We start from the raw sequence: 19,747 nt of genomic DNA, 5'->3' as shown, positions 1-19,747 counted from the left end.
TTAAAAACATAACCGAGCGAAAGCTTTAGTGAAATAAATCAATTGCATGCCCCTCCCAGTACTTGCGTTAGCTACTGTATGTAGGTCAGTTCATTATTTACTGTATTGATTGCCTTCTCAATTGTTCCTGCTTTGAGCACGGTCACAAGTTTCTCATTTAAGATGTTATCACAAGTTGCCTTATGCATCTACGTATGTGGAACTTCTTTCGCACCATACACAGCCAACTATGCTCATCGGAGGTGCAAGAATGTGTGATTCATGATGTCTTAAATGAGACCTCGGTTAAAATGTTGTTTTTAAAAGTCACGGCAAAGCGCTTGCTTGCACGCTACGGCCACCCCCTCTGCGATCCGCGATTCCATTTCAGAGTTGGAGGCACTAAACTCCCAAAATCCTTTCGGCTGCTGTGTGATGCGGTACTAGCAATGCCCACCCAGTGGGCACCGTGCCCATGTCAATTGGGCTCTGGAGCTGGATCGAGAAGGGAGGCGAACGTGATTTGTGCCAGGCTTCCAGGCAAGCGCTCGCACACAGAAGGAGCTGCTGAAGAAAATGTCCTAATGTCTCATCGTTTTAGCTTCACGAGTGTTTGTTCTTGAAAATGTGTACTTCACCATTTTGTAATCTTTTTTTCTCATGTTTTGCAACAACATTCGAACGTGTTTGCCGTTTTGGTGCGCTGTGGTTGTTAAAACCCAAGGCCTTCCTTGAAGAAGAGACTTCTGCAGTAAATGAGTCCTCACTTGGCTCTCAACTCTCTCACCTACCCAAAGCTCTCAACTGCAAAGACACAAGCGGCATGTTGGATTAAAATGCAGCATGTCGGTTGGTGACATATCCATGTAGAAACTTAGTACTGTACTCTCCCCCTATATACTACGTGGATTCCCCAGCGACTCACACGTCCTATAATATTAAAAAACATATCTATTTGGATTAACCGTCCAAAAATGAACCTTCCTAAGAAAGCCTGGGTAAGACTGGCCAGGGAAAACAACTAATTAATTACATATCTGCTACCACAGTTACGTGCCACTGTTTGTTCCCACTATCTAATGTCCATCTGCGATGTCCCTATCCCTGTCAGTCGATCTCCCAATCCACCTCCAGGGCTGCTCACGCCAGCTGGGAGTGATTTGCCAGCATTGGCTGCCGGGGGGGGGGGGGGTGGAACGGAGATGGCAAGCAATTTTTTTCTGTAATTCTCCCCACAGGGTGCTCGCACAGCAGAGCATCATGAGAACCGAGCCACTACAGGCAGGAGAAGAGGGGGTTACGTGGCTGGCTCAGAGGGATGGAGTCGAGAATGACGGGGGGGGGGGGGGTAGAATTGTGGAGGTGGAGCGCGTGGTGAGAACCGGCGAGCACCGGCGAGATTTGGCGCAAATGAACTGGCGGTGAGAGAGAGCGAGCGGGTGAGCTGGGGCGACCAGCGGGTCGGACATAATGGAGGGTGGAGGGGTGGCGGGAGGCGGGGGGCAGAGTCCCAGGCCGAAAAGGGGTTCAAGTAGAACATTAACTTTTGTGTCTTAAGCCAGAGGGGAATACTTGGAAAAGACTGGCAGAAAATAGCGGCTCATTTCACAACCAGCATTCTGCACAAGACGCAAGGCCTCAGCAACATCTGACAAAACAACTTGCTCGATTCCTGCACGCGTCACCAGCAAACGCACTCTGCCGCCTCTTGGCAATACAATTTGCTAACGGCGGACTGCGACCCGATTTAATGACCTCCGTAACTCAGCGAGGTGTCGATTAAGGCGGCGGTGTCGATTGGTTGCATTGTGCCAGTGCATCTGCCGTGGCCTGCCCGAGCCTTCTGCTCCACGGTGTCCAGGGCAGCTGCCTCCCCCCTTTCATCGGAGCGCGTCGAGTGGCGAAGTTCGTCTCGTCGCACTCTCATCTCTCTTGCTACGATAGCGCGCAACCCATGCACCGTGTGCTGCTCTCATGTTGCATCGTCACCCTCTTGGTGGGTGGTGGGGGGGGGGGGCACGGTGGTATTTAATCAAATTGTGTTCTGTAAATTTCCACCAGTGACGAAACCAAATCAGTGTAATATCAAACCACTGAACTTTAAACTAAAAATCTTGTCCACGTGTAAGTGTGCCTGAACTAGCAAAGCCGGTAATGGTGCGTGCAATGCATTACATGTACCGGACAATGAAGCGTGTATGTTTTTTTTTTACAAATTGTGGGGATGCGTTTGTGCTTTCTAGTGAATGCCTTGTGCAAGTATCAACTCGAGTGCACCGACCTGATCGCACGGAATCTAACGGAATGTGAACAGAGAGAGGGGCCATTCTGGAGGAAGGCTTTGGCAGGAATGTGCCGAATGAGCAGCAAATGAACCGCAAAGGGGAAAAAAATGCTCCCTCTTACAACACCCCGGCCCCGAGCTCAGCCGCAGCGCAGCCCCCTAGAGACACCACGATGGCTGAGTCTGGAGACCAGGCACTGGTTGAATTTCTCGAAAGCTTTCACGCACATGCAGGAGCGGGAGCACCACGTCATTATCCTTTTGCCAAACAGAGGTGTTCAATCGCGCCGGGAATTGGCGTAAATTGAATATGCATTTTAATCTATGAGAGCATGCGTATTTAAGCAGCCTCTTCAGACAATGAACTCGTTATGTCATTTTGTGTTTTGGTTATTGCTCGTCCCATTCACTCGACAGCTGATGAAAAACAATTACCACCTGGAACGATTTAAGGAGGATTCCGTGACAACATTGTTAAATTGTCAGCTTGACGTTCAACAGAAACATGCAATCTTCCTGTCATGTTGTCTGCGGCGGATCTCAGCAGGCATTCGCCATGGACCAATTTTTGTCAACATGCCCCACTAACAACAACAACAGTGCCACGGTGCCGCCTCGTCACCGCCATCCCGAGCCACGAGATCCGTAAAACAATCCACATGATCTCCTGGCTCGCAAACCACGTCCTAAACCGCACACCTATCCTGCTGTGCGGCGCGTGAATGCGGCCAGTTCTGTAGTCTGGGTGATACACGTGCAAACAGCATAGGATTACTTTGTTATATCATACTTGAATTACTTGTACCCAAATTTCGATTTAAAGCTTGCGTGACTGCAGGGATTCATCTTCTTGGTTCTTTCGGTAAAGTCACATAGAATGGAAATAATAATATAATAAAAATAAAACATAATAAAATAATTTTTCGACGTTTCGGCCACAACGCAAGCAGCCGTCCTCAGGTGAAGAACAGGTCTGTCAAGGAGACAGAGTCTGAATGACAACCCCAGGCTTGGAGCGTCTTTTTTAAGCTGGGATGGAGTGGGGGGAGAGCGCCTTGACAAAAGAATTTGCATATCAAGAGGAATTTAGCATATTTATTGGAAATGCAGATATGCGATTAGTACCCAGTACTTTGTGCTGTACAGGCGCCCATACCCATTGCGAGGTCAGGTTGATGATGACACGACTATCCGCAAAGAGATCTTAAGTATGCGATCAACCAAATAAAACATTTGGCGGCCCTTGCTGCAGAGTGTACCCACTCGTTATTTCAGACTACGGCGACATACCGGTGGGCAGCCTGCCTGTGTGACGCTGCATGTCACTTTCCCAAAGCATGGGAAAGGAGGCAGGTGACAACCGCAGTTGGCATCATCCTCCAGAGATCGACCTTTGCCATCCGAGCGAGGAAAGGGAAGACAATGTAGCCACGCTGTCAGGAATCGTCAGATGCCTCTCCGTGCTCAGGTGTCTCAACCACCACGCGCCCCACCACTGGCGTCAATACCCCCAAGCTCCTCTCCGTCCCCGTAAACGTGCACAAACACGTAGAGGTCGCCCCTCTCTATGCCCGATTCTCTCTCTCTCTCTTTTATATTTATTTACTCGTTTATTGCGGCAGCGACACTATTTTAAGGCCCGCTGTTGCAATGAAAAGAACAACATAACTCGTGACACTTTGCACCCCCCGCGTGGCTATGGCGCCTTTTGCCCCATTAACTCCCGACGCCCGCCACTGGAACGCTTTGACGGCATCAGAAAAAAAAAACGCTTCTTTAAGCGTTTTACGGTCTGCCGTTCTCAGACCGAGACGCGACAAAAAAACACACACACTAACTAAACTCACCCCCTTCTCCTGCCCCCACCCCCCTAAATATACGGCCATTCGCACATGAAATACTAAGCCAAATGACTCTGAATGCGATGTGTGTAGAGGGTCACTCCCAGATCAGATTCGCCAGGAGGGGATCATCACTGTAGGTTTATCCTCGTCAATGCCCTTTTGGCACAGACCCCACTTTTGCTTGCGATCTCGCCGATTCACATGCAAGTCCAAAACAACACTTTGAAACAGGCTATCTGAGGGAAACGTCATTTGGACTTTTGGTCAAATCCCGGTGTATAGCTTAACCATAACTGCAGCAAGACGGATACATTCATCACAATGGACAAAATTGAGAGGTGGGCTCTTCCAAGACACTCAGCCCCACCTCTCCCTTGGGTTCTCGTTAAACCCTGCTGGGCCATTTAATAAAGATCGGGGGGCGGCTGCCATGATAGCGCCCTACTCTTGGCAGCATCAGCAGCAGCAGCTCCACTCGGGGGTGTAACTCTCGAGTAGAGTCGAGCGCAATAATAAAATGAAGTCACGCTGGCGAGCGCGCCGCCGCCTCAGAGGAGACGAAACGCTTCCAGGAGTAACGGCTGCAGTGGGGCTCTCGATTCTGTGCAACATCGTCCACGATGTGTTCATCGATTGAGAACGCACGCCAGCCCGTGCGATTATTTCGCTTTGGCTGCTTAAGTGTCAGCGGGTTTTTTTCTTCTAGCAGCTGCTTCTCTTTAAGGCATCAAGAATCCAAATGAATTTTACTGAGGAGTAAATGCAAACGGACAGTGGAGTCGTCGTGCATTGCAGCCCATCACAAATACGAAACCTTATTGCTGTGAAAACTGTGACCCGAATTTACCACTGCGGTCGTATGGAAGTGTGGGGGTAAGGGGCGTGTGGGTGTGGGGATACGGAGGGGGGGGGGGGGCTGGGTTCAAGTATTAACATTTTAAATTCTACTGGGAAGAATGGCAATTCTTATTTTATGTTGTTGTTGTTGTTGTTTTACAGTGCAAAGACCTGTACGAAAGGAAACAGCCTCTCACCTAATTTTGATTTAAAGCTTTCGTGACTGCAGGGATTCATATTCTTGGTTCTTTCGGTAAAGTCACGTAGAAGGGTAATAATAAAATAATACAAATATAAATCAATAAAAATTATCACGACGTTTCGACTGCAACACAAGCAACACAATCCCACCTGATGATGATTGAGAATTTTTATTGTTTATTATTTGTATTATTTTATTTTTAGCCTCTCACCTCTTTGCGTTTAACCACGGGCATAACAAATCTGCCCCCAAAAATATGGCAACAGCAGCGCCTCACCCTCAAACGCACGCACTTGGCCAAATTGCACCGCTCATTATTTGATTGCCCCTAATGTGCGGATGGTGGCCTTATCATAATTGCAATCGCATAATCGAGCAGCCGGGTAAGTCCTCCTTAATCACAGAGCAGCCGCACGCACGCGATGGCATTGCGCGTGGGGAGAAGTCGGGGGGGAGGGGGGTGCACCAGGGTTCGTGAAGCACACGGTCTCATTCCTCAAGCATCCAAATATACGATGAGGTGTTAGTATCGTGTTAGTCGGAATTGTGAAATGTTAGTGAGCAGCGTCGCTGTTATCCTCAGAGCTAGAAATCTAAAGTGCTTTTGGCGTGTGTTGTGCTGCGTTATAAGGTCACAGAAAGACCGCTGCAGACTGGGTTTGTGAGAGGAGCGAGAGTTTAGGTCTTCAGGAGAGGAGTTCCTGAACTTAATCGCGGAACTCTTTTTTCACAAGCGATGCTTTACCAACTCCCTTTTTGAGGATGTTTACGAGTCAAAGTAAGTACGAGTGCTGAGAGAAAAAAAGCATACGTACGTTTAGATAGCACGCAAACGCCGCGCAAAATTGGTCCGCAACCCAGTAAGTGCCGCTGCCTCTTAAATGCCACCAGTGAATTGATTGATGATTTATGGGTGCCATCCACTAAAACAGCCTAAAAAAAGCAATGGGTTATAAAGGGGTGTTTAGCCAACGTACAAAAACACTTACTTCAACCTGTGCTATTCTTTCAATATCCGCTCACGGACCGATTCAAATCCACGCGTGGACGCATGGGGAGCCCACGACAATGAGGGAATTAATGTCTCACCAGCAATAGAAACCATCTGCTCTCGAGCGCTCCAACCCTTGCTACCCAAGCCATAAATAACAGCCGCTCTTGAAGAGGCGCCATAGCTAGCCCACGCAAGGCAGCTCAACCCACGCGCGCCCTCATGCTCACAACCGTCACCACGACCATCGTCGTGAATGACCCTCGCCGCCTTAGCCTCGGCAGCGGCTGCCAGACGCCAACATTCCAACGACCCCACAGGACCCCCGGCGCGCGCCGGCGCCTGTCACGGGCGCTCACGTGAGCACCTCGGGGGAGCTTCGTCACAGCACAGGTGACCCCGAGAGACGCGGTTCGGTGTCCCGTAGAGGAATTACGGCCGACAAAACTCTGCAGAGTTTGCGAGTCCTACCTGACCCTGCATGGAGGCTCCCTGCAAGCGAAGGGAAGTGGAAATTCGACGCAGTCATAATTTAAAGAGCACCTCCGCCCAGTGCCGGAGTAAGCCAGTGCGGGGCCTGTAGCATATGTTATAAAGGGGCCCTAAATAAAATATTGAAAAAAAACATTAATATTTTAAATTGATTTGGAGCTTTCGTGAGTGCAGGAATTACTCTTCGGTTCTTTCGGTAAAGTCACGTAGAAAGAAAATAAATTTTATAATAGAATACGACGTTTGCAACACAAGCAATCGTCTTCAGGTACGAATGAATGAGAAAACAAACCTAGTAAGCTTAGAAATATAATGTAATACAACAGAGTCGGCTAACATAACAGTCAACACCCTACCTGGTTGATTACGTTCTTCCACGCCCCCCTCAGTGTGTGAATCTGGCTCTGATACGAGCCAGTGCCTCCTCAGCCATTGACCTCTCCGCACGTCACTGCTGCACTCTGAATTCATAGCCAGTAAGACATGGTACGTGTCTGTGGCAAGGAAAAACAGGAGGGGGAATATATGGATACTCGGGATAAAAGAAAACCCCTATAAACCTTTCAAAGATTTACTGATGTGTTTTGAAGTTGTGCGTACAATACAAGTTACCAAGCTGTTTAGACATTCACGTATTATATGTGCAAGTAAACACCCGCCCGTGTTTACTTTGAAATCCGGTAAAGGCTAAAACGTCCTATATTTACACCATTGGAACCTCCTTTGCCAGTAGCAAAATATGATTTAAAAAATTACCCTTTTATCTGGCAACAAAACTGACACCTTTTTTTTTCTTAGAGTCTCACATGGTGTTGGACCAGATGACGCCAAAAGGCGCCTTTTGGCGTCATCTGGTCCAACACCAATGGAGACTAGGATCTAAGAAAAGCTGTCTCGGGTGTGGACTAATCAATTTCAAGGACAGTTCATACATTATCAGAGTTGTGTTTTTTGTTTGCATTCCGACCGCAGGTATTGTGGTCAATGCAAACATGACTCCTTGTAAAAAAAAAAGGTGTCAGTCTATTTAATTAAGTAGAACGTGTTGTCTATATTTACTTAAAGTTGCGCATTTTGATGCGACGTCACATTTCTCAAACACCCCACCCCCCGTCGCACATCGTCATAAATATCTGACCCCCCCGCACCCCCCTAGGTGCGTGACGTCATTTATGGACAGCCCCGAATAACAACTTGCGGCGCACTGGCCGTGGAGTCCTGGAAGCGATCCAAGGCACGAGAGAGAGAGAGGCCTGCAAGCCGCCCTCCCACAGATGGCCCGCCGAGTGTGATGCAACAACAACAGCAGCAGCAGGTACGGGGGGGGGGGTCACAACGCGTGCAGGATGAGACAATTCACAATCGTCTGACACCGCATTAGCATCGCTTACATAGGGAACCCTTGTGGCGTGATGCGCCAAAACGTTTGCCACCGATGTCGAGCGAGGCCGCTAATTGACCTGGCGAGCAACGGGTGTTGTGTGGTTATGCGAGAGGGTTCGGACAGAGAGAGAGTGGGGGGGGGAGAGCCGTGACGCCTGGACGCCGTTTGGTTAAAGAAAGAAAAAAATGGGACTTTTTGGTGAAACGGCTACGGTCGGTTGGGACTCGGCCTCGCTTCTATTGACTTTCGCGTAAATAATCCACCCATTCGGTCTCGGTAAATATTGACCGACTCTAACCTCACCCCAGAGTGGTGTGTGTGTGTGTGGGGAGGCGGGGCGGATAGAAGTCAAAGACATGTTGGGTGGTGATCGTTGATGCGAATCGACGAAGCGGCTGTAAATTCTTAGTAATTATTATTGTAAGCAGCAGTTGAAACGGGAATGTTGAAACGTTCCCGATACGAAACATATTCGTCCTGCGGCCCCGTGTTCATTGCCGTTTCTCCTTTGCGGAGACACCGCGGTGGTGTATAGGAATAGGAACCGTTCTGAGCAGTGGCAGTACATAAATTACGTCACTCGATTTTGGACGATTTTTTTACCCCCTCCCCCCCAAAAAAACATGCTTCAAATCGCTTTAAACTATTGTCACTGTAGTGCGTATTTAATGTGGCGCTGCACTCTGATGTTGTAGGAGAAATAATTTATTTAAAAAGTCGATTTAATGAAGTAGAACGTGTTGTCTATATTTATTTAAAGTTGCGCATTTTGATGTGACGTCACATTTCTCCCCCCCCACCGTCACACATCGTCACAAATGTCTGACTCCCCCCCCAGGTGCGTGACGTCATTTATGGACGGCCCCTGACCTCACGTTGGGATAAATCGCTACGTGGCAGGAGCACCCAGGAGCCCCCAGTCGGGCACTGCTAGCCTGTTCGACGAGCGGCCATCCGCGCGCTCATCTCTCATCACGCTCGCGAAGGCACGCCGGGCACATCTGCTTTCAATAATCATCATATTATTATTTTCATCCGACTTCCCTCGGCCGATAGCAGCATTTTAGTTAACTAATCACACGGTTGCGGAGGACAGGGCACAGTGCTCGAGTCGGGCTCAAATGTTCGTGCTTTGCTAACATCAACACATCAGTGAGACTTCAGGTTCGTGCAGGTCCCAGCGGAGAGACGCCAGGACGGATTTGGAGCGACTCTCAAGCCAACGCCTGAGAAATCCATCCTGGGACACACGCGAGGTTTGGTTTGGCAGCATCGTTCAACGAGAGGGCTTCACGTGAAAGAAAGCAGGCATGCACGCATTCGTGTGCTATAAACAGAACGCGCGCGCGCGTACATGCACGCACTGTGAATGCCAGCACCTAAACCATAGAATGAGTGAATAAAGCACAACCCCATGCTCCCGATTATATGTATTAATCTTTTTTTTGTTATTCGGTTTCTAAGTGTGCCTCAATTGAAGAACAAAATATTTCGATTTAAAGCTTTCGTGACTGCAGGTATTCATCTTCTTGGTTCTTTCGGTAAAGTCACGTAGAAGGGAAGTAATAAAATAATAAAAATAAAACATAATAAAATAAAAATTCTCACGACGTTTCAACCACAACACAAGCAGCCCATCATTTGGAACGTTGTCTTTCCGACAGCTCTATTTCTTCACCTGAGGACAGCTGCTTGTGTTGTGGCCGAAACGTCATGAGAATTTTTATTTTATTATGTTTTATTTTTATGAATTTATTATTTCCTTTCTACGTGACTTTACCGAAAAAACCAAGAAGAACAAAATATTTGTTTGCAAAAGTGAATTCATGATCCCGCTTTGTGCCATTCTGTGTGCACAGCGAAGTCTCTTTCAGCAACCCTTCTGCTGAAGCTTCATTGGACAAAGAGAGAGAATGCAAGCTCATGTATAGGTAGGTGCAAGAGCGAGAAATAACTTGAGCTCTGGCTGGTGCAGGCAGGCAGTGCTGTTGGGCATGAACGAGGTGAGGGCTGTTGACGGTCCATCGAGTGAGAGCCACTGCACCACCTCACCACCACATCACCCTACCACCTCTCCGAATCACATCACCCTACCACCACCTCACCACCATATTACCACCACATCACCCTACCACCACCAGATCACTCTACCACCACCATCTCAACCACCATATCACCACCACCTCACCCTACTACCACCTCACCGAACAACCTCACCACCACCTCGCCACCACCCACACACGGTACCACCTCGGCACCACACAAACGTCACCAAACACGCTTCGCTGCTTAGGTCCATCACATTGCCACTTTTGTCAAACGCTTCCGTTTTTTTTTTTGCTGGATGTGGGGGAAGATTTGTGCGTTCTCCTGCGCCTCGCTGCCGGCCCGGCGAGTGACCGTGTGAGAAAAACGGAGCCGACAGGCGAGGAACAAGCAAGGAGGGGAGAAGCACTCCGGATTATCGTGGATCTGGCCACCCGGCCGCTTGTGAGGCGAGAGGAACGCTTTTGTGCGTCGCTCTCGCCGAGGGCGACTGCCGGACTTTATGTTTTGAATAAAGCTATCACCCCCAGCAACCGTCAGGAGCTACAATGACCATCCGCGTCCAAAACACCCCCCCCAACTCCCCTACGCCACCAACCTCACCGCCTTCTCACAAACACACGAAACCCGCGCCCCCAAACGCCAACCTCGTAACCACCCCCAAACACCTTCCCCTTGCCGGGCTTCCCACCGTGGCAAAAAAACCAACCAACAACACCCACACACAGACGAGGCTTCCCGTGCCAGCGTCCGTTGCAGGCAGCCCAAGGACGTCGCACAAAAGAGCAACAGCGGGACAAAAGAGACGCCCCACCACCACCACCACCCTCTGCACTCCCCCCAATCACTCACGGTCCGCTTGGACGCCAGAGCTGAAGAAGCTCCTCGCTCGGGCGGCCTGCGTGAGCGCCATGTGTATGCAGCTTGTGGTTGCGGGCGGAGAGGGAGGGACGTGGAAAAGTAGGGAGGGTGAGAGAAGACCGGTGATGTGGGCCGCTCTTGTCCGTGCTTCCACAGAGTCTGGCTGGCAATCTCTGTACCCAGGGTGACTGCGATGCTACCAACCATGTGCGAGGCAGCGGTGGTTTTGGCTGCGGCGACGCGCAGCCGTGGCAAGATCGGCCACGTGTGCGTGTGTGCGTACACGCGTCAAGCGAGCTCGATAAAACGCACGGGCGATGTGCAGAGTTATGGGATTTTCATGCGTTGCTCACGCTGTGTGGAGCTTTGACCCACTGGGGGTGGGGTGGGGGTTAAAGGGAAAGAAAGCGCCTGGTGCTGATGAACTCTGACCTGTCCACACGCTAAGACAACACGTGTGCACCGGCCGCCACACTCACAAACGCGCGCACACACGCGCGCTAGCGCTCCCATGCATCATGCTACTCACACGAGTCCCATTCATCTCCGTTGCTTGGCGTTCAGCTTACACTGCGGTAAAAGAGCGCAATATTTTTAAAGAAAAAAATATTTCACTCGGCAGCACTGAGTTATGGACTAGTGAAAATAACAAAAATAGGACGGAAAAAAAACTAGGGCAAAGGTTTTGAATCCATTGCACGTTGTGACCCAATTTTTCCCACCACAGGAAAAAGTGGGACGAACACCGCCTCCAGCTACGTCGACGGCGAGCGTCTCTCAATTATTGACACCGACAGGCAGGAAGCAATGTCTCCGCTCTTCACGCACCGAGCACGACCCGAGTGGGCGTTGGACATTTGGGGAAATTCAATGGGAGACATATTACAGCTCGCATTGTAAGGCAATGGGGGCGCGATTGTGTGCAGTAAATTACTTTCATAATAACGCTACAAGCCTCGCTAATTGGATATAGTGCTCTACCCACCATATCAATACCCCAGGAAATGATGAGAGATTTCCACTCTTGGGGGGTCGGGAGCCAGCCATAGCATCGGGCTAAATTCCAAATGTGTCCAACCTTTCTTTGCAATGAACATCTCCACTGCCAAGCATCCAAATTTGTCCGTGCATAGCCTTTGGTCAAATCATTCCAAATGCACCCCAATCTCACTTTGGATCTCAAAGCTTATTGGGGGTTAAACCGACCTCGTATTTTAACGGGAGATCGCGAGGGCTCGTGAGGTGTTGCGGACATGAGACTGCAAGGTGGCCAGACGATGGCAGTGCCGAGTATTGCGCGTACACATTCTCTGGATACTCAGTTTCACCCAACGTATGAATGGAATGAGCCTCATGTCCCATGGCTGTATCTTCCTGAAAATGAGACCCGAGACGTTTGTTTAACAGGAACAATAATCTGAGGGTGCAACTACCGATGCAAAGCGATGCGTAGTGGTGGGCACGGTGGCGCCATGCACCCAGTGGAGATCCGAGGAGATTCACTTCACTAAAACCCACACTGCCCAGCATGGTGAAGTATGGTGAAACAAGCCCCGTGGCTGAAAAAGTGAGGAAAGGGCTTCATCCAGGATTGTAAATTGTGATTCGTATAAATGATGAGGTCGCAGCCAATGTTGAATAGATCTCTGTGAGAATGAGTGCAAATTGCTTCAGTCACACCACAAAATAGGGGCAACGAGCCGGCTGTCAACTTCTGCACAGCAGCCCCGAGCACCAGCAGCGATCACGTGAAGGATTCACAACGGAACCCATGGAGGGCGTCAAACACTGGCTTTAATCGACAGTATGTTAATTGGCACCCACGACGCACGAAAACATTTTACGCGCGGAGAGTGAAAGAGCTGCGGCTATGGGTGGCTCACGCGTTCGTTCGAAAGTGAAGCACTTGTAAATAAATGACCACGGGCAGAAGAAATCTGTCACAAGCACAAAGGGGCACGGCTGACAACCACAGCAACGTTTTCTCGCTCCCACTCGAAAGTGGTTACGTTTGACGCAAGATAATGTTATACACGGCGGTTTACGAAACTTCGCCATCACCGTAAACAAACACAAACGTATGCCTACGTACATTTACAGGCTACGATGAGATTACATTTGGGCGGGAATGGGGCTTTTGCTGTGGTGTGCTTCAATTTTAATCCCCCAAAAACAACAATGGGATATCACGTTAGAGATGCAACTGCATCCTTTGCAAATATATTCTCCAAACATATTTGGTGCAGGCAAAAATGTCCGAATAAAGTATAACAGAAAACAATACATCTATTGTTTACCATCGTGTAGTAGTGACTGCTCACGAGAATCGTTAATTCGTGAACTATTTTCTATTTTACCCGCTGAGGTCCACTGAGCTACGTAGCTCTTTTGCAGAAGCGACCTGGCCACAAATGATAGCTCAACGAAGCGACTTATCACGTGGAAATGTACAGCAGTCAAAAATTCTAAACGCACGATTCTAAATGTGGAGGGAGAAAAAATCGGATGAGCCGGAGAAAAATCCACGCGACCACGGGGAGAGAGAGACGTGCAAACTGCAAATATACAGCAGCAGGCGTCAGGGTCGGGATCGAACCCACGGTCTCCTGCATACCAGGCGAGGGAGTTAACATCTCCTAGCCACCGCGTCGCCCCATCGTCCCTTGCAACTCCCCTGATCACGCCATCCATCCAGTATCCCCCCCATCTCCCTCCCCCATGCTAACCCCCCAGCCTCCCATCTCACCCACCTCATCTCCCCCCCCCCCCAGCAGGCATCCACAATAAGGGCACTTGATCTCCCGCAGCTACAAGCGTCAGAGCAGCCACTCACACACTTGCGGCTCGCGGCCAAAGGTGGACACTTTGCAAGCGCAGCGCGAGGCAGAACAATGACTCTGTACACTGGCTCAACATGTCATTGTTCGCGTTTGAATGATTCACTACCATCCCCCGCCCCCCCCCCCCCCTTCTTCATAGCACACAGAACCGGTTCAGATATCACTCGACATTACCATGTGTGCTATGAAGAAGGGCAATTGTCTTAAACGTGGCCGATAAACATTTTCCTTTTTTTTAGGCAGAAATACACCCAGGCGATTCAATGACATCAAGTGTCTGGGCCCATATTCGATTCAAAGAGTCGATTTTTTTTGTTTACATTGGTAGCGCCTCGAGTGTCTGCCGGGTTCACGTGATGCCCATTACTGTACCCACAACATATCGATAAGTATCGATCCTCATATGCTCGGTTCCATGTACGTATTATGACGCAGGGAAAAAACGGTCAATAAGTATTTATTCAGCAGTGGATTGGACAAAGAGGCCGTAAGTGATTTTGTGAATAAGTCGCCTGTCGCTGGCCGCCTTTGGGGAGGGTGTATAGTATGAAAGGCCGAAACACCCTAGGAACCAAAGGTTCACTACTGACGATGCGCTCCCCAAATTTCACCAGGCTCACTGTTCATGAACTCTTGGAAGTGATTGCACAAAGGATAGTAACATCTCATCCTGTGTTCTTTGGATCTATTTCATTCTCTGGGCTTGTTCCATCACTCACTGCCAGCGCAGTTTCACCAAATACAGTCATTCGATCAAATTAACGGAGTGCCCGTCTAGCCCGCACCTCCGATTAGCACGGTTGGATACGTACGGTGCGAAAGAAGTTCACCAGACATGCATTTAGAGTATGTTTCACTCATGAACCAAGTGCCACACTCGTGTGGGCGGCCTGGGGCAAACAGCCTCGATGTGTAGCGAGCAGATAAAAGCTGTTCTTTTATTGGGTTGCATCTTTAAGCAGGACGTATAATGTCATTCCAAAGCTGTTCGGAGCTAGGCTCCGGAAAATATCCACTGGGAATTTGGTGGGGGTCGGAGGATATTCCACGATAAATTAACTCATGTTATACTTGGTTCGCCTCGCAGATTATATCTTTAGCAATCTTGTCACTGCTTTTTGTTGCTCGTCACAGCAGTTGCAAATGGATTCTTAAAATGTATTTATAACATAATTATGTTAATGCTGAGTGTCTGCTGCTGCTGCTGTGTCCTGTACAGCGCTTTGAGATTTCTGATGAAAAGCGCTATACAAATGGAATTTTTTTTATGCAAGCATATGGCTACAGATCTCTCGGGTTGGTTATACTGTAACACATTTACGTTTTATTTTTTGTTCCTGGGTAGTAAGTGTTATTTTCAAATTGCTTATGCCTCAAAAGTACAGAAAATGGCTTTTATTCTCCACAAACTTTGCTTTTGTGACCAGGACAGTGATATTTAGAAATGTACCTAATGTATTTTCAATGAGAAAACGTGGTGTGCATTTGTGGCATTCCTTCACGTAAAGACCTGGTCCCAAACGCAAAGTTTGTGGGGAATAATAGCCATTTTCTATACTTTTGAGGCATAAGCAATTAGAAAATTACACTTACTACCCAAGAACAAAAGTCGTGTTACATAGTGTTACTGCAGCGCGCCCCCTGTTACCAAGTGTAGGTTGAATGCCGATTGCCATTGGCTGTGGATGGTCAACATTGCTATCCTGGATTTAAGATTAATGTCATGCATTTATTAGTCCAGGTGTCGGAGAATCGTTACCTGTGAGCCAACGTAATGTATGAAACAAGCCAGCGCTTGTGTTTCATTATCTCCATGTTCAAGGCCGTGTTGTGTGCATGGGAGCATGGTGTATGCCCAATGATCCACATCCTACCCCACACTTAGCAACCACACGGCATTGCATTAAAGACACGCATACACACACACACGTTCCCCTGGCATATTTAAATAAATTATTGATCATTTACAGCAACTTTGTCATTCGGCTGTCGTCAAAACAACCCGCACCGGTCATGGGAATTGTTTTTATAATATTTCACCACGCACGTCAATGCGGGCCACGAAAGTTTAGTCCCAGAACCGGTTCAGATATTACTCAACAATGATGCTAACCACTGCGCCACCGCTCCCCACCAAATATTATTTGACAACTCCAGTTATCAATGGGGATAATTGTATCTAGATTTGAAGCTTTCGTGACTGCAAGGATTCATACTCTTGGGTTTTTTCGGTAAAGTCACGTAGGTAAAAAATAAAAAAGTGTTGACATCCCCAGCGTTAAACAGTACTGCCTTTTTTGTATTTGGATTGTCAGCCAACACCGGTTACAACCCCAAGTCGAGGTACACCGATTGTTCTCTTTTAGCCCCCCCCCCCCCAACACGTTCCATTCACTGGCTACCACATTCAGATAAGCACCCCCTCCCCCTTAATTTGTATTTAAGAGCTTGTCGCTTGGATTTTTCCTCACTTGATACAGTAAATTTAGCTATGACGGTCCCACCTGATGACGGAGACCTGTGTTGCCTCCGAAACGTCGTGATTTATTATTTTATTTCAATTATTATTTCTATTATTTTATATTTTTTATTTTTTTACCTACGTAACTTTACCGAAAGAACCTAAGAGTATAATTGTATCTCTTCCATATACAGTAGATGGTGGCATCGAATGCTTTCGTCGAGTGTGCGGCACCGTCGCTTAATCCGCTGCACGCTGTGGCGACGAGAGCAGCCTCGAGTGGCTGAACAGCAAATCTCACGAACCCAATGACATACAGCGTATACGAATCTAAAAAACGCTGATTCTCACACAATGATTTGCATGAGTTCATGCACGCACGTTACGTGAGCGTAAACAATCGATATCCGTCTCTTATTAACCGACGCGTAATGCATCGTCAGGATCCCGATGTCATAAACTATTGTGTTTGAATTCAGCCAGGTAAGTCGCACTGATATACATTAAAACAAAATTCAGAAGCGACCTGGCCACAAATAACAGCTCAACAAAGTGGCTGGTCGTGTGGAAATGTACAGCGGGTCAAATACTCGAAACGCGTGTCGTTGGTTCTAAATGTGGAGGGGGGAAAGCGGAGGACCCGGAGAAAAATCCACGCGGCCACGAGAAGAACATGCGTCGTGGTCAAGATCGAACCCACGGCCTTCTGCATACCGGGCGAGCTAGTTAACATCTCCTAGCCACCGTGGTCCGCACGCAATGGAGCCGCCTCTCTCCCTTCCCTCCTTCCCCATTGTCAGTTCCCGCGTCGCGGCTCTGCGGGCTACTGCGTGTAGAATGTTTACGGTCTTCTCTGCCCTGCCTCTCTCTATAGCCACGACCCTCCTCCTCCTCTTCGCATGGAGCCGAGGTGACGTCACCTCGAAGCTCTTCCTGCGCGCGCCGTTCACGCCAATACTCCGTGCCTCATACGTCTTTTTATTCCCAAATGCCGAATTAGTATCAATCAATCAAGACTTTATTTCTACAGCACTATTTCGTGCAAAAGATGCAATTCAAAGTGCTGTACAGATTAAAAAAAAACATTGTTAAAAGACTTAATCGCAAGAACAATAAAAGCTATTTCCATACAAACAAAATCGCATCGTAATAAATTGCTATCGAAGGCATACATAAAATAAAAATAACAGCCGTAGCGAGAGGTGTGTATGATGGATGTTGTTCTGCCGGGCGCGGAAACATTTGCGGGGTCGCCGACACGGACAGACCCGACGTGGAATACTCCTCGTTGTCTTTCTCGCACGTAGTGCCCTTCATGGTGGATCCTGTGTTATTCGGACTTTTCAGCATGCGACATTATGTTGTTTTGTTGTGCACCCACACAACAGGCTTACTTCGTACTCATCGTCAGTCATTATTAATACACTGCTAGATGACGGCCTTTTCCAGGAGGACGGGATGCAATTCTTTCATCTGCTAAAACTGATCATTGTAAAAACTCAGTTACCTTCCCGGGGTTAATAACGCAATGTTCATAAATCAAAGCGATCCCCGAAATAAGATGCAACTTTCATTGCTGATAGACAACATTCATGTTATGCATGGTATTTTCACAGAGCTGTCGATGGGGTTTAAAGGGGATATAGTATTAGCTGTGAAGTTATTGATTTTATTAAGCTGACGCTTCATTGATTGTTTTTTTTTTTACAAAATACAGGCTGCTCTGGCAGTTCAGGAGATGCACAATTATTTAACGTTGGGGAAGCCAGTAGACCACATAGATGAATCGTGTATATTGTTTTCACCTGTACTGCTTGGGCTTGAAATCAGCTGCTCATCGTCCTTGTTCTATCCACTACTGGACGAATTCCCTTCCCACGTTGCCGCGTTCACCTTACGATCCTACAATGCCAAAATCTATCTCGCTCCTGCGCATCTGAAGTTCTCGCATTCGGCTGCCACTCTGTTACCAGTCTTTACCATTTGGCCATCATCCGTTCCAACACTGTGCCTTGCCCGAGCCCAACTACTTTTCTTAACAGCCAACATGTATCTAATGTTGTTCTCCCGATAAATATGTTACCATTTGTGTCAGCATAATTCCCCGCATGCGTGTCTACAGAGAGTATACAATGAATGGCAATGATAGTGATGACAAAGACGATTACGCATCGCGAATATATCTATGCGTTTAAACAGCCATCAACATGCATAAACACATCTGGGAGCAACCACGACTCTCTACAGATCATTGCCTCGCTCAACCTTTCCCGTTATCGACTGTTAACACAAGGGCTGTTAGCGAGCGCATATTACGGTTTGGACAGAGGCAGGTTCCACGCCCGGCCGCCTTTATCTCCCGAACGCTACTATTCAGAGACAGCGCAAAGTACTCATTTGAGACCGAGTCGACCTCGGCGAGAGTCACAGGAGCAGTTCAGAGGTCACTCAACGGCGATGATCTTTCACCTTTCACCACGAAGATAAAAGATGCCCCCGTATAGCCTTTAAGAGACTGTTGGGGCAAGTGCTTTTCGCGAGCACCTATAAAGGCCGGCACGGCACACGAGGGAGAGGGTGGCCAACAGCACGCCCGGCCGCCTTTGTCTCCCCAGTGGTGATGTTTACACATCACCACACCAGGTACTCGTTTGAGGCGGGGATCGAACGGGTCGCCGGGTTTCGTAGCGCCGCTCGCTGACCGCTACACGACACACACATGCACACCCACGCACATATCTCGCCTTCACGCAAGCGCGTGTGGTTTAATGTGGCTCGCGTGAAACCAAAACCCTCCACGTAGTTCCTTTTGGCGACGGTCGACATCGAATAACCGCACTCAAGCGCGGATAACAGGATGAGTGAGTGAGCACACAGCGTGAGGACCATGCAGGTCCTCACTCCGGCTCCAGTCCAGAGAGATTGACCCCACCAAAACTATCACCACCACCACTACCCACTCTCACCATCACTCTCGGGCAATGGCAATGGAGTAAGCGGAGCAGGGTATGGAAACTCGAGACGAAAACCCAGAGAGAGTGGAGGCCGAGAGGAGGGCGGAGCAGAGATCAGGGGGTGGACATGAGGACGAGCTGAGTAGAGGAGGAATCTGTGCAGAGCCGCGATTCCCACCTGGATTAGAGGCACCGCATCCCCACTTGGCTCCCGCGTGGCTCAGCGGGCTGCACAATTCCGCAGGGCTGGAGGGGAGACTGCACGCCGCGCTCTGCCCTCCCCGTCTCTCAAGTCAGCAGCGAGTGGCATCACAGCCGAGCACAACTCCGCTCCAACACAGACCCGAGCCTCCCCCACGCCCTCCTCCTCCTCCCTCCTCCTCCCTCCTCGGTCGCCGCCACCACCAAAAGGGGCCGCCCCTCCTACTACAGCTCCACCCACTCATCCACAGCACAAACACAAACCCCCACAGCACACACCACCCCACATCTCCCCCTCTACAGGGGCCGTTCATAAATGACGTCACGCGATTTTGGACGATTTTTGCCCCCCCCCCGTCGTTACACAAACC

General features: G+C 48.9%; 1 protein-coding gene across 1 annotated transcript in view; it reads right to left on the bottom strand.

Moving 5' to 3' along the window:
* The window catches only part of LOC133345068 (semaphorin-5A-like), a 61,797-nt gene extending 42,274 nt beyond the window's left edge, over nucleotides 1-19,523 (bottom strand). Inside the window, exon 1 of the mRNA XM_061555513.1 lies at nucleotides 19,354-19,523. The gene's annotated coding sequence lies outside the window, so the exon portion shown is untranslated. The remainder of the gene's footprint in view (nucleotides 1-19,353) is intronic.
* Between the last annotated feature and the right edge of the window lie 224 nt (nucleotides 19,524-19,747).

Source organism: Lethenteron reissneri, chromosome 21 (assembly GCF_015708825.2).
Source record: "Lethenteron reissneri isolate LAM-NWPU_2019-01 chromosome 21, ASM1570882v1, whole genome shotgun sequence".
Taxonomy (NCBI): domain Eukaryota; kingdom Metazoa; phylum Chordata; class Hyperoartia; order Petromyzontiformes; family Petromyzontidae; genus Lethenteron; species Lethenteron reissneri.
This window is presented reverse-complemented; position numbering and strand designations above follow the sequence as displayed.